At 36.8% G+C, this 14,336-nt stretch overlaps 1 protein-coding gene across 3 annotated transcripts in view; it reads right to left on the minus strand.

Moving 5' to 3' along the window:
- CPEB3 (cytoplasmic polyadenylation element binding protein 3) overlaps positions 1-14,336 on the minus strand; it is a 184,225-nt gene that overhangs the window by 143,960 nt on the left and 25,929 nt on the right. The window contains exon 1 of one of the 3 annotated variants that reach the window (XM_069459924.1): positions 142-156. The exons of the other annotated variants lie outside the window; for them this stretch is intronic. The gene's annotated coding sequence lies outside the window, so the exon portion shown is untranslated. Of the gene's footprint in view, positions 1-141; positions 157-14,336 lie in introns of those variants that run through there. 3 annotated transcript variants of the gene reach the window in all.

Here is a 14,336-nt window from a genome sequence, read left to right on the forward strand (position 1 = left end):
TTTACTTGCGAAAATCCAGTGCCACTGCTACTAGCCAATTGCAATGCAAATCCATAATCTCCCATTTAGAAGAACAGGTCGGGCTGGGGGTGGGGGGAGCCTCGAGCAAGGTCTCTAAAAATACTGTGAGAGCGTCTTCACCCTTTCTGATGTCTTGGTTCCTTTTCTGTATTAGTGAGAGATGTGCTTATAAGACAGAAAGACAGCAATTTCGCCACGTCTCTTTTCCCTTCACCGGAACTCAGAGCGTTCACCCTGCAATAAGAAACTGATTCTGGTTCCTGTTTTTTCCCAAGCACCACCCTCCCCCAGTTATTTGCATACGTCAATAAATACTGCTGCGTCCTTCAGCAAGGTTAAAAAGACACCGCACACACGACCCTTTCTTCCCTCCTTCCCGAGCTCGAGCTCCTTAAAAAAACGGTAGTCTTAGCCCTCTTGATTAGCAAACTGCCTTCTTGCGTTGATAATTGTTTCATTTAGCAGCAGCGAACCACGAGGGAGGAAATCCTTGGCATTTGTTAGGAGAAGGACTCAGCTGCACAATCATTCTTTGGCCTCCCAGTAGCTGCAGCTACTCCATTTTGTTAGGAGACAGTATTTATAAAAAAAAAAAAAAAAACCCACCGTTTTTAAAGGGGTAAAAACCTACTGAAACGTTTGAAAGTGCTTGCTTCTTGTTACTCTAAAGATTATGATTTTTATGTTTATTCTCTAATTTTCCTGTCTCCAATTCTGCCGCACAAGAGATTTTTTGGCATTTCAGTGCTTCAGGTCTCCACAGGAGCCCGAGAATTTCTCTGCAGAGTGGAAAAATGCTTCTGGTTGGATTTAAGGTGTGTGTGAGAGAGTGAGAGACAGAGAGGGAGAGAGAGGGACTTACTGTGAGATGGGGTGGGGGTGGGGCTTTTAAAAAATCCCTTGGAGACTTAAGTAGACAGTAAAGATAATTCTGGGGTTGCCAGATTTTCGTTTTTTGAATCCTCCTGCTGCTGCCTGGGTCACAAGACTAGCAAATTTAGAATCCATTCTCTTATCACTAGTATTAGCAGTGAAAGACTATGGTTTGAAGACCCTGAATTACCATATGCTAGCAAAAGTGTTAAAAATAGAGGAGTACAAAGTCCCAAATTCTCATACATTGTAATTATAGTGCATTGCCATCACTGCTTCATTTAACCATATAAGGAGCGTATGGTATTTTCCATTTCGCATAGAAGGGCTATATTCACCTCTGCCATAACAGCCTGTTTTCTTATTCAAGGATGAAAATTAGTAGTCACTCAGAACATGGAGATTTCCATACATGTAGTTATTGAGTTAGCTTGTCCTTAGAATATGTTAATTGCTTTAAATATATGAATATCACAGTGCTGAGAAGCTGAAAACAAATATTTTGAAATGCTAAAGGAGCATATGACCGAACATATAATTATTTTTAGGTGATGATTCAGTATAATTGCAACAAAGTTATTAAAATATTTAATGCAGTTAATTAACTCAAATACTTGGAGAAGCATCTTTCTCAGGACACTAGTAAAAGGGCATTCAAATACAGAAGCTCTACCTATTATTCTCATGATAATAACTATTGTAAAATAAATGTATTGGAAAATGGAGATACTACTGCTCTTAAGTATTAAGCAAAAGATGTTAGACCAAGAAATGCAATTTAAAGTAGTTCTATTTTATTAAAGACTATCATTAAAATGGCTCATTGATATCTTTCATTTCAGAGTTTCATACACAAACAAAATAGTGGGATCAAGGAAATGCTTCACAGACACCTTACTCTCCTTTCTATCCCTCACTGCCCTGCCTTCTCCCCCACCCCAGGGAAAAAACCCAACCCAATATAATATATATACATCACAGATTGCCAGCTACTACTAATAAAAGCTACTTAAGATTGCTTTTATGTTCCTCAGTTCCCCTGGTCTAAAACAATGGCTTTGATCAGTATTACAAAATACAACACAAAGAGGCAAGCAAAGCTTGGATTCAGACAGCACAAAGTTCTATTGCTGCCAAAGAAGATGGTCATAGAAAGAGACATTTTCATACTTGGTTTAAACAGTGCTGCAGTAAACCATTATAATCTGGAATTTGAGTAAGTTCCAGTGAGCTAGAATTATCTTTACAATAGCCATATCATCATGGCTGGAATAGGTGTTTGGTTATAATTTTAATAGCACTCTGATTTTGTGGTTGCTTATATCAATGTTTTTGATTAATGCCTTCAGTTTAAACTACATGGAAAAATTAATGCTGTACTACAGGAAAAAAAGCCAAAAAGTAAGCTGGGCTCAGAACATTTTATAATTGCTGTAATTAATATTAACGCATTCATTAAATTTTTAAAATGTTATACCAGGAACACCCATTTCTCTTCTCAACACTCCTTGAAAATATAAATTTCACTTTCTGCATAAATTCACTCTGTCAAGGTCAAGACCCACCTTTAATAAATAAGACCCTTTGAAACAAAAGGTAAGCAGTAGATTAAGATAAAATTTACAAAGGCAATATGCGATGTCTCTCAGTAGCTGCCTGTATAGTTTGGTTTTTGTTGGGTTTTTTTGCTTATTTACAGCAAAGTCTGAGAAATAGATACCTTCTTCCCCTCCCCCACCACACACACAATAGATATTCTTTTACATGCAATAACCCGATTTCAAGTAACAAATTCTTAGTAACAGTTACCTTTGAGTGTCCAGTTTTTAAGGATCGATAAAATTTAAAAGTGTACAGTATTTATTTTCTTCTTTCAGGTTGATTATGTGACCGCTCTGGCAAAAGCACTTTGACAACTGTAAGAAGAGAGGGCATGCGCACACAGGGAACTGTGGGGGCTGAAGTCCTTCGCAAGGTACTCCGTCTGACTTCAGCACATTCATCCAGGAAAGGAGGAAGGCTCGAAAATACAGATTCCGAGAGGAAGAGGTTGTGCCGGATTGCATTATATCCTCCTAACCAGTGTAAACCACTAGTTATTGGAACGAAGGGGGAGGGGGAAATAAACTGGTTTGTCAACTTGATTTAGGAAGCCAGGTTAAAAGAGAAACTGGATTGTAGAACTCAGAATAAATAAACCCAGCAGAGCTACCTTAAATGGTATTAGAATAACGACTGGGTAGCCAGCAAGAGTAACCCAACTAGAGAAAAAGAGATTGAGATAGAAAAGAATAAGCAAGGGAGGGGGACTACTGAAGAATGTTAGATACTTAAAATCTGACCATGCTTAAAAGAAACACTTTTAACACAGAATGAAAAATACCTTAATATTAAATGTAATATTAATCCTGGAGGTCAGGTAAAAATAGGTTTTAGTCACAAATTTCTGACATCTTACCCACCCAGATTTCATTGTATTTGAGTTTTCAACAGAGGCACAGATCACTTATTTTAAGATTGTACTTGGTATGTTCTGAATCAACTCGTCTGCTTATTTTTTCCTGTCAAAATGAAAGTTTACCTTCTATTATTCATATAATGATTAATCAAATAAAATTAAGCTCTCATACTAAAATACTATTTGGTGAAACATTTAAAAATATTTTGATATGTTTAGTGTTTCACTACATAGGACAGTGATTTCTTTATTCAAGACAAAAGGTAGATGTGATTTCTATTACAAAAATTTTTTTTGTATGGTTTTTCCTATTTTAACCTCATGATTCCAAGGCTGGAACCTCACAACATATTAACATCACCTGTTATTATCTATAGTTTCTGAGAGCCATAGTTCAAGAACCGGTTTGTTCACATAGGCAGAAGATAATATTTCTTGTGGGATTTGGTTCAGTATCATTCACCCAAGGGGTTCAGAGTAAATGTCAGTTGATGACTACGCTGATTGAACTTGGAACTGAAAATGTTAAGCTTCATTTAAAACTGTCTTAATTTCCTATTTCCCTTCTTTACCAATTACAACTAAAGTATTACCAGAGGCCACTAACTTGCAGCATTTAGTAGTCTTTTTTTTTTCTTTTTTGTCTTTGTTTCTATTTATTTCTAAGGAAAAAACCAAAACTAACATTTTAAGAATCATTTTTAATGAATCTGCCAAAAGTTCTGTGTAAAATAACTAAATGCTTACTTCTTCCTACTGTGACCTTAGCTTATATTCTCCATTTTTTCTCTTCCTCTATCCTCCTAAAGAAAGCTTCACTTATGCCAAGGTGCTATCCTCATCATTTGCATTCCAGAGTTTGCAAGGATCAACTCAGGGTTAATCTTACACATTTTCAAGTACTTTAAGTTTAAAAAAACAAACAAACAAAAAAACATAAACTTCTTACAGCTTTAAGAAACAGATTTTTTTAATTATTTGATATTAGCAAGATTTTATCACTAAAATAGAAATCTTTAAGTTATTCAGGTGTGCTTGAAATTGTTTACTGGGGCATTTATTAATCCACTTGACTTCAAGTGCAGGTCTACTAAGAACTGGCACAATGGAGAAAGATAAACTTTGGGCCTAACCCTTGATAAATCATAAATTATTAGCACTGCCCATATTTCATGGAATTGTATTATATTTGAAAATAAACTAGGGCTGACAGAAGTGGCTCATGCCTGTAATCCTAATAGTTTGGGAGGCAGGGGTGAGAGGATTGCTTGAGGCCAGGAGCTCAAGATTAGCCCAAGTGAGACCCTGTCTCTACAAAAAATACAAAAATTAGCCAGGCGTTGTGGTGCGTACTTGTAGTCCCAGCTACTCAGGAGTCTGAGGGAGGAGGATCACTTGAGCCCGGGAGTTTGAGGCTGCAATGTGCTATGATCATGCCACTGCACTCCAGCCTGGGCAACAGAGCAAGGCCCCATCTCAAGAAATTAATAATAAAAGAAAAAGAAAAGGAAAATGACTCAAACATAAATACCAAACTATAAATACATACCAGGCAAAGGAATTATACGAGAACCCTCAATAAGGACGAAGCTCTCCTCTACTGAAATTCTGTTTTTCATTTAACCATAAAGGAAGCACTTTCTGAAATTTTGTCTTCAGGTCATAGAGCTTAACCATAAACCCTTTTGAGCAGTCATTAAAGGCTGTAAAAAGAGAGTTTGCAGAGTTTAGTGACTGAGATAAACAGTGATCTTTTGGTACCTTGGGGGACTGGTTCCAGGATCCCCCACAGACACCAAAATCTACCAATGCTCAAGTCCCTTATATAAAATGGCACAGTATTTGCATATAACCTATGCACATCCTCCAGTATACTTTAAGTCATCTCTAGATTACTTATAATACCTCATGCAATGTAAATGTTATGCAAATAGTTGTGGGGTTTTTTTTTTTTTTTTTTTTGAAACAGAGTCTTGCTCTGTTGCCCAGTAGAGTGCCATGGCATAAGCTTAGCTCACAGCAACCTCAAACTCCTGAGCTCAAGCAATCCTCCTGCCTCAGCCTCCCAAGTAGCTGAGACTACAGGCGTGCACCACTACACCCTAATTTTTTTATATATATTGTTTTAGTTGCCTGGCCAAATTTCTTTCTCTTTTTCAGTAGAGACGGGGTCTCTCACTCTTGCTCAGGCTGGTCTCGAACTCCTGAGCTAAAGCAGTCCTCCCAGAGTGTTAGGATTACAGGCATGAGCCACCACGCCCGGCCCAAATAGTTTTATATCATATTGTTTAGGGAATAACAACAAGAAAAAAGTCTGTGCACATTCAATATAGATGCATCCAATTTTTTAAAATATTTTTGATCTGCAGTTGGTTGAATCAATGAATGTGGAACCCACAGATAAGGAGGACTGACTGTACATGGGTCAAATACATCATTCTGAGCTTCCTTCCCTACTTACATCTCTAGCACAGTGCTTATACATCTTCTAACCACAGAAAATTCTGGGCTGGGAGCGGTGGCTCAGGTAGTTGCTTCATATATGCTTCCAGAATAAATGGATAAATGTATGGATGGATAGAGCACAGTTTTTGATTATCTGAAACAGCTAGGTGTGAGTAAATATTAAATTCATTTAGAAGAGCAATTACGGCTGGGCGCGGTGGCTCACACCTGTAATCCTAGCACTCTAGGAGGCCGAGGCGGGTGGATCGCTCGAGGTCAGGAGTTCGAGACCAGCCTGAGCAAGAGCGAGACCCCCTTCTCTACTAAAAAAATAGAAAGAAATTATATGGACAATTAAAAATATATATAAAAAATTAGCCAGGCACGGTGGTGCATGTCTGTAGTCCCAGCTACTCGGGAGGCTGAGGCAGGAAGATCACTTGAGCCTAGGAGTTTGAGGTTGCTGTGAGCTAGGCTGATGCCATGGCACTCTAGCCTGGGGCAACAGAGTGAGACTCTGTCTTAAAAAAAAAAAAAAAAAAAAGAAGACCAATTACTTTTCCATCAGCTGGAAGAATGGATAGGAAGGGGCATGGTATGCAATAGAAAACCATTTTGGCCCTTATGATGTTCAGTAGTATACAGATGACTTGATTATCATCATGAAATAATAGACACACACCTCACCCCTCCACAGAAATTGATTCTCCAAGGTCACAGTAACCACTCTGAGTTAAGTCCAGTGGATGTTTTTTCAGTCTTCATCTTGCTTGATCTTGCAGCAGCATTGACTTAACTGACCACACTTTCTGGATTTACAGTCATGCATCACATAACAATGTTTCAGTCAACAAGGGACCACATACATGATAGTGGTCCCAGAAGATTATAATGGAGCTGAAAAATTCCTATCACTTCCTGACATAGTAGCTGTGGTGAGGTCACAGCTGTCCTAATGTCATAGTGTAAGACATTACTCACGTGGTTGTGGTGATGCTTGTGTAAACAAACCTACTGCACTGTCAGTTATATAAAATTATAGCACATACAATTATGTACAGTACATAATACTTGATAATGATAATAAACAACGTTTGTTACTGTTTGTTACATGTTTGTTACTGTTTGTTTGTTACTGGTTTATTTACTATGCTATACTATAGTTTTACTATGCTATATTTTTATCATTATTTTAAAATGTACTCTATTTACTAAATAGAAAAAGTTAACTGTAAAACAGGCCCAGGCAGGTTCTTCAGGAGGTATTCCAGAAGTCATTGTTATCATAAGAGATAACAGCTCTACACATCTTATTGCCCCAGGACAACCTCCAGTGGGACAAGATGTGGCAGTGGAAGACAGTGATATGATACTGACCTTGTGTAGGCCTTGGCTAATGTGTGTATTTGTGTCTTAGTTTTTAACAAAAAAAGGTTTAAAAATTAAAAAAATTAAAGATTTTAAAAATAGAGGAAAGCTTATAGAATAAGGATATTTTTGTATAGCTATACGATATATTTGGGTTTTAAGCTATTACAAAAGAGTCAAAAAGTTTAAAAAATTAAAAAGTTTATGAATTAAAAATGTTACAGCAAACTAAGGCTAATATATTATTGAAGGACGAAAATATTTTAAAATAAATTTGGTGTAGCCTGAGTGTATAGTGTTTATAAAGTCTACAGTAATATACAGCAATATCCTAGGCTTTCACATTCACTCACCACTCACTCACTGACTCACTCAGACCAACTTCCAGTCCTGCAAGCTCTATTCATGGTTAAGTACCCTATACAGGTATACAGTTTTTTATCTTTTATTCTGTATTGTTACTGTACCTTTCCTATGTTTAGATACACAAATACTTACCATTGTGTTACAATTGCCTACAGTATTCGGTATAGTAACATTCTGTACAGGTTTGCAGCCCAGGAGCAATATGCTATACTATATAGCCTGGGTGTATAGTAGGCTATTCCATCTAAGTTTGTATAAGTACTCTGTGATGGCTGCATAACAAGGAGATCACCTAATGATGTATTTTTCACAGCATATCCCTGTTGTCATTAAGCAACACATCATTGTATCTTCTTCCTTTTTCTTCCTTCCTTCATGCTGTCTTTTCTTGGCTTTTTACATTTAGGGTTGTGCTGTCTCTCTCAGTCTTCTTTGCTAACTGACTTTAAATACTGAGGACCTCAGAGCTCCATCTTAGGCCCTCTTCTCACCTCACCCTATGTGAGGTGAGTGACTTTCCCAATTGTAAGGGAAGGACCAAGCCTATCTTATTGATAGCTATATTCCCAACAACTATCACTGTGCCTAGCACACAATAAATAGGAATTAGTAAGTATTTACTGAATTAAAATTACATTTATATGCAAAGCACTAAAAGTGCTAAGGTAATCTACATGGCAACAAACAAACCAACAAACCTAGGCGATTTACGCTACCAGATATCAAGACCTATTATGAAGCTATAGTAGCCTGCATGGTTATTGGCACAAGGATAACCAAATAGACAAATGTAACAAAATAAAAAGTCTAGAAACAGATCCATATGTGTATGATCACCAGAATTATGAAAACAGTAACAATACAGTAGTGAAAAGATGGTCTTTTCAATAAAGGGTATTGGAGTCAACTAAACATCCATACGGCAAAAAAAAGAGATCTTTACCCTTACAATGTCATATGCAAAAATCAATTCCAGATAGATTGCAGATCTAAATGTAAAAGGTAAATAATAAAGCCTAGAAAAGAAAACATAGGAAATATCTTCATAACATTAGGGTAAGTAACAATTTCTTGGACAAGTCACAAAAACAATAACCATAAGGAAAAATGTAATGAACTGGACTCATTAAATTAAGAATCTGTTTACCAAAAGACAAGATTAAAAATTTACAGAATGAGAGGAAACTTATGCAATATATGGCTTTTTTTTTCAAAAAAAGACTTGTAATCAGAATATATAAAGGACTCTTAAAAATCAGTAAGTAAAGGGTAGACATCTCAAAGAAAAACAAGCATAAGACTTCAACAAAACATATGAAAAGGTTCTCTACCTCACTAATCCACAAAGAAAAGGCAAAGTAAAACCAGAATGGCTAAAATTGGAAAAGGTAGACAATACCAAGCATTTACAAGGATGTGGAAGAACTCACCTTTCAAACACTGCTGATGGGAGCATAATTTGGTATAATTATACAACCATGTTGCAAAATCATTTAGCAGTATCTATTAAAGCTAAACATTCACAAACCTTATGACCCAGCAATTCAGCCTCTAAGCTATATACCCAAAAGAAATGCAAACATATGTTCACCAAAAGATATGTTGAAAGCAGTATTATTCATAATAGACAAAACCTGGCAACAATCCAAATATCCATCTACAATTGAATGCATAAGTAAACTTGTGATAGATTCAGATAATGGAATATCAAAAGGCAAAGATAATGAATAGACTCCAACTCTATAAAACAACATACATAGGCCGGGCGCGGTGGCTCACGCCTGTAATCCTAGCACTCTGGGAGGCCGAGGCGGGTGGATCGCTCGAGGTCAGGAGTTCGAGACCAGCCTGAGCAAGAGTGAGACCCCGTCTCTACTAAAAATAGAAAGAAATTATATGGACAACTAAAATATATATATACAAAAAATTAGCCGGGCATGGTGGTGCATGCCTGTAGTCCCAGCTACTCGGGAGGCTGAGGCAGGAGGATCGCTTGAGCCCAGGAGTTTGAGGTTGCTGTGAGCTAGGCTGACGCCACGGCACTCACTCTAGCCCGGGCAACAGAGTGAGACTCTGTCTCAAAAAAAAATAAATAAATAAATAAAAAAAATAAAACAACATACATAAATTGCATGAATACAATGCTGAGCGAAAGAAGCCTCACATAAAAAGAGTAACTACAAGTGGCTATTGCCTATAATCCCAGCTACTCGGGAGGCTAGGCAGGAGGATAGCTTGAGCCCAGGAGTTCAAGGCTGCAGTGAGCTATCAGTACACCACTGCACTCCAGCCTGAGCAACAAAAGTGTGCCCATCTCTAAAATAAGTAAGTAAATAAATAGACAGGTGATAGATAAATAAATGAGAGTATATACTATGTGATTCCATTTACATAAACTTCTAATAAAACTAATCTTATGGTATTAAAAGTCAGCATGGTGATTAACTTTGCAGGGAAAAAGGGGACTTTAGGGATGCTGGTGATATTGTTTCTTGAACTGGATGCCATTACACAGATGTGCTCACTTTGAAAATTCAGAAAACTGGACACTTATTTGTGCACTTTTCTGTACATAAGGTATATAGTACCTCCATAAAGTTTACAAAAACACATAATGTATTTGCAAAGATTTTTTTTTCCCTCCCCCCTCCCTCCTACCTGTGAAGATTATCTTCTGTAATGTAAAGAGAAAAAAAAAGACAGCACAATCTGGCCAAACAGGAAGGGAAGCCTCAAGTCTGGGTCACCTAAGCCAAAGAAATAAACTGGGGGCTCCTTACATACCAGGCCTGTATTCCAGGCGCTAAATGTAAAGATATTGGAAAAAACTCAAAATTCCTTAACTTCAGAGAGCTGCAGTCCAACAATGGAAAAATTCAAATAACTTTGGTCAATTATTAGATATCCCTTAGGTAACTTAGAAAGCTTTTAAGATTGTTAAAACCTAAGGCAATTTACAAGCAGGAAGTCCACATCCTCTGAGTGAGGACCTGTTAAGCAATTCTAGATTAGACTAGATTTGAGAACAGAGCAAGAGAAAAGGGAGCAAGAAAGCAAGCAAAGTGAGACAGATGTGGTTTGGTGGGCAATCTGCAGAACACCTGGGGTTCTTTATGTTTCTCATCTATTAGTCTTGGGTTCATTCATTCAATAATTTTATAAAGTAGCAATTCCAATTTTACCTCCCTTTTTATTGACCTTGTCTGTAACATCTAAGAGAAAACTGAGGCTACTAGGCAGTAATATTAGTATTTTCAACTTCCCCATTGCCTACCAACAAGCCCTCCCTTACAAATTTATCTGTATCCCCCCTTCCATACTTCCTTTCCTCCTGTTTCAGAGGAAGCTGAGTCTCCCTACAGGCCTACAATTAATCCCTCCACCTATGGTCTAAAACCCATTCCTTCTAGTTTCCTTTTTACCTAGTTCATTAGTTTAATTATTTCCAATTCTCTCATTCTCACTCCAGATAGGCTGTATGAAAGAAACCTCTAAATCCTAGCTCTACTTCCTCACTTCAGTTCACTCCCCAACTTACTGCAATCCAGCTTCTGCCTCTACCATTCCACTAAAATTGCTCTTGCTACTGATCTTAATAAGATCACCAATGACCAACTGACACTTTTCAATTCTTATTCATCCATTCTTCATAAAACACTTGTAAGAGGAATTATAAGATGTCCCCCACCCCAATATTTCCAGCGAGAAGCTAAACAGGAGCTGCAGTCCTACAACTTCAATTCTTCCAATGACAAGGAGCTTAAAGGTGAATTTTTCCCAAGAGCTTCCAGATGAGAACTCTGCCTGGCCACCACCTTGCTTTCAGCCTATAACACCTTGAATAAAGAATCCAGCCATGCTGCACCAGAATTCTGACCTAAGAACTGTGAGTTAATAAATGAGTGTTGTTAAAGCTTGTGGTAATTTGTTACAAAGCAATAGAAAACTAATACAACACTATCCCATTTTCTTTTAAGATATTACTCTTCTGGGTCTTCACTTATCTCATGTTTTTTCTCAGACTCGTGCACCCTAAATATGGTTTCTCCCAGGGCTCTCCTAATTCTATACACCCTTCATAGGCAACGTTATGTTCTTAAAGTTCACCACTGTCTAGGTTTCCACATCTTTTTGCTAAGCTACAAACCACTATTTAACAACTTCTTTATCTGAGGATCCTATAGCACCTCTTCTCCCACAAATGCGCTTGTGCCTTTATTCTTGGTTGACTTACCTATTTAATGGCACCACCATTGATCCAGTGTTCCAATCACTCAGTTAAGAATCTGGACATGATTCTGTCTTTCCCCTTCCCGCTCACTGAAGGACAAGTCTAATAGGTCACTAAAACTTGTTAATTCTGCCTTCCTAAATTTCTGGTTGACATCCCCACCTCTTCTTCCACAGCCAGTATATACTGCACCCAAATTATGGCAATAATCTAATGTTTCTCTTCTAGTACCCTTCCAAACATGGTCTCCATACTAAATCCTGAGTAATCATTCAAACATAGTTTTACCATGTTATGCTCCTACCTAAAACTCTTTAATGACTTTTTGTTTGCAGAGAGGGAATGCAAACTTAATTCTTCTAATCCTACTCTTCTTCCCACCCATACCTAACTCCTACAGGTCCCTGGAAGAACCATGCTATTCTACCATCATGCCTCTGTACCTATAGTACCTTCTGCTTGAAATACCTTTCTACCTCTTGATAAACTATTTCTACTCATTCATTAGAACTAGTTCAAATGTCCGCTATTTGAAGGTTTCCCTGACCATGTGAGTAGAATTACTGATTCTTTCCTCTGTAATATACACATATCTCTATTACAGTATTCTTCACACTTTAGTGTAATGATTTGTTTACTGTCTGCCTTTCCTAGAATGGCTCCAGGGTTGGGACTATATTCATTTTTATGACCCAGGCATTGGGCCCAAAACATAGAGATGCTGGATAAAAGTTTGTTGACCAAATCAAAGAACAAGGTATCTTTTACCCAATTTACAGAAGCTGAGAGCACTTTTTTAAGTTAACATGAGATGAAGAGAAATTCTATTGCCATTAAGTGTATTTCAAAAATCTTATGCTTAATGATACTATTAAAGTTTAATGAAGATATTCCATACTAAAATTCCATATAATTTATCCTTTCTCCTGTTGCAGAATATTTGTTTTCACTATTTTCCAAACTGATTGTTTCCTTGAGCCATATTTCTAAAGAAATTGTTCAACTGAAAGGTATAACATTAAAGTTTTTGATACATATTAACAAATTGCTTTAGAAAGGTTGCAGTTTATACTTACACCAGAAATGAGCTTCTAATATGAAAATAATGTATGAATAGCATAAAAAAGTTCCTGTTCTGATGATGTGATAATATAAAAAAGTCTTTACTCTTTTGATATGCCAAATACGATTTCAGCACCCTAATATATTTAATACTTTGTCATTCTTTTTCATCTTCATGTGATAATGAAACAGTGAAGATAAATCTATATACTTACAGCTTATGTCTATTAGCTGGAGATTCCTTTTCAAATTATGACATATATGTGCATATGTGTATGTATTCCATACGAATAGAAGAAAAAGATGAAAAGCTTTCATCTATGTTCTCTCTACAGACTTCAATTGTAATTCTTTTATTTTAAAAACTAATATTTATATATTTCATGTATTTTTGTTCATCTTGGGTCTGAAAAATGCTCAGTAGATCAGATATTTTTATACAAAAAGTTTTTATGCATCAAAAATTTGTGAATTTATACCAGAATCTAAACTTGTACTCTTAAAAAAAGTGCCCTATGCTATTTTTAAATTTTATCCAATGCAAGTTGAGTCCCCCTTACCACAATGTCCTCTCCTTTACAGATTGCCTTTAAAACAGCATATCTCCCTTTAGTCAACTATGGCTTGTTCATGTTCCTTCTCTTGTTAGGGTAACTCAGTTATAAGAACCCTCTGGAGACTGCAAAAACTGCAGAATGATTTTAGAAAATATAGTTAAACTTTACACGGGTTATTTCTTCTTCCCCTATAATAAATGTCACTTTATACGTTAAGTTATTATAATTCTAAAAAATTATTCCAAGAGACCATGTGTTCTTTTGCAAGACTTCAGAGAAGCAAATCCTACCCAGTTAATACTTTAAGTTATTCTTTAAATCTCCTGAAAGTTTCACCATTTCACTTTAAATGCTGTTCAAAAGTTCCCTCCACAAAATTGGAACCAAGAGGTGCCTCTCAAGGAGCAGGCCTTAGAAGTATCATCAGCTTTTACAGTTTCAACTCCCATCCCCAAAGTTTTAGCTGTGGCTTTGAGCATTTTTCTAAGAGCTGTTTAACTGTCTGCTGGACATTTCCATGTACAAGTTTCATCATCATTATCTATGGGACAAGATTCAAATATTTATCCTAGTATTTAGTGCTCTCCTGATCTAATCCCAATCTGTGTTTCCAGATAGCATTATCTCCATTTCTCCAGGCAAATTGGTCTACTCATGGTCCCGAACCTTGCTGATGTTACCGACCCTATATGAAATACCCTCCAAATCCTCTTTGTCTATCCTAATCTCTCCTTTCTTCAGAACCCATTTTAAACTCTGGCTCCTAATAATAGCATCTATTTATACCATACATTTATTGCTTTGCATTTCTATCTACCTTTTCTCTTACAATGTTAACTCCCCAACTAGAACTCTAAGCTTCTTGAGGGCCGTCACTGCAACTTATCTTTTTATCTTTCTTAGAGTCAGGTAGAGTATCTGCATAAAGCTTAGTAATAATAGCAGCTAACACTTA

The sequence above is a fragment of the Eulemur rufifrons genome, chromosome 28 (genome assembly GCF_041146395.1).
Source record: "Eulemur rufifrons isolate Redbay chromosome 28, OSU_ERuf_1, whole genome shotgun sequence".
NCBI classification, from domain to species: Eukaryota; Metazoa; Chordata; class Mammalia; order Primates; family Lemuridae; genus Eulemur; species Eulemur rufifrons.